This window comes from Thamnophis elegans, chromosome Z (genome assembly GCF_009769535.1).
Source record: "Thamnophis elegans isolate rThaEle1 chromosome Z, rThaEle1.pri, whole genome shotgun sequence".
NCBI classification, from domain to species: Eukaryota; Metazoa; Chordata; class Lepidosauria; order Squamata; family Colubridae; genus Thamnophis; species Thamnophis elegans.
Genome location: NC_045558.1, coordinates 134,605,627 through 134,607,367, shown reverse-complemented (window position 1 = coordinate 134,607,367; position 1,741 = coordinate 134,605,627). Strand labels below are relative to the sequence as shown.

Below are 1,741 nucleotides of genomic sequence, written 5' to 3'. Positions count from 1 at the left end.
ACACCGATAAGACTTTGGCAGCAACCCAGGCTTCCACAGATAAGAAATACGCACCAGAGCTTCTCCAGCTTAGTATAATAGTTGAGTCCTTGCAAACAGTCGCCTCCCAAAGTCTCTTCTTATATATTCTCTTGGGAGAGCATCACAAACACCTGGCCCCAATTATCTTCTGTATCTCTGTAGTTGCTGTCGGCGCTTATCTGCCTGTCTTTGCCAGGCGTCCGGGACCAACTCCCTTAGCTCCTCCCCACTGCTCCAGGGCCTGACGTCTTCACCACTGCTCCAGGGCCTGACGTCAGGGACAAACTCCCTTTGGCTTTCACTGCTGCTCCATGCCTCAGGTGCCTCCTGGTGGCCAACCAGCCTCTCTGGTCCTGATCAGAGTCTGAACCCGTCCAGGGTCCTCCATATCTTCCAGAGCCAACTCATAGGGTCCCTCGCTATCGGAGTCTGTTTGTAGCTCCAACGGCTCCTGCTGGGCCACAACACTATACTATACTGAGGCCATCTTGAAGGCTTCAGAGTTGCCACAAAGCAGAACAGAGGAGAGGGATGAGGGAAATAGCTAGATGGGGTTTTGTAGCCAAAAAAAAAAAAAAGTTTTCCTGTGGGAACCAAGGGCATCCTGACAGGTGGCTGCCTGGAGGAGGACTGAAGTGAACAAAGCAACCGTCCAGCAACTGGATTGGACAACAAAACCAGTGACACGGGGGGAAAGGGGGACACATTTACTGTTTAACTAGGTGAAAGCGTGGAAACTTTCAGTCGGCTTTCACCAGTTGTGCCAATATGATGTATCCAATAAACAGTTGAGGACTTTGCCTGCCTCAAAATTTTGCTTTCATGGGTGCATTACTTAGAACACTGATACTGGGATGATATAATAGCTGCCTTCCAATATTTGAGGGGCTGCCACAAGAGGAGGGGGTCAACTTGTTTTCCAAAGCAACAGAAGGCAAGACAAGAAAACGACGGATGGAAACTGCTCAAGGAGAGAAGCAATCTTTGAACTACTAACAGTGAGAATAATTAACCAGTGTACAATCTTGCCTTCAGAAGTTGTGGGTGCAGGTTTTAAGAAGAGACTGGACTTGTCTGAAAGGGCATAGAGCCATGATGGCAAACCTATGGCATGCATGCCACAGGTGGCATGCCGGGACCTCCCAGTGGGCATGTGAGCCGTTGCCCCAGCTCACCTCCCCTGCACATGCCTCCCACCAGCCAGCAGGATTTTCGGATCTCTGCCATGCATGCACGGGGGAGAGGAGCTCATGTTCTAGCTCAAGGTTGACTCAGCCTCCATCCTTCCGAGGTGGGTGAAATGAGGACCCAGACTGTGGGGGCGATATGCTGACTCTGTAAACCCTTAGAGAGGGCTGAAAGCCCTATGAAGCTGTATATAAGTCTAACTGCTATTGCTGTGTGTGCATTTGGGGTGGGGGCAGGGAGCACAGTGGGGGGCAGCACCCCCCCATACCCCATTTTGGTTCCCAGGAGGCTTCAGGGAGGGGTGTGCTAGCCCAAAATTGGGCATGGGGGTTTGCAGCACTTCCCCCCCCCCGTGAGGCCTGTTTTTTGGTCCTAGGAGGCTGTAGTAAGGCCCAAATTGGGTGTGGGGGGAGGGTCGCTTGGGGGGTGGGTGTCACACATGCATTGCATTATGGGTGTGGGAGTGCAACATCAAAAAGGTTAGTTATCACTGGGATAGGCCCCAGGAGGTTGGACTAGAAGACCTCCAAGG

General features: G+C 51.9%; 1 pseudogene; it reads left to right on the top strand.

The window, feature by feature from the left end:
- The first annotated feature begins 1,660 nt into the window (after positions 1-1,660).
- LOC116521884 overlaps positions 1,661-1,741 on the top strand; it is a 1,044-nt pseudogene continuing 963 nt past the window's right edge.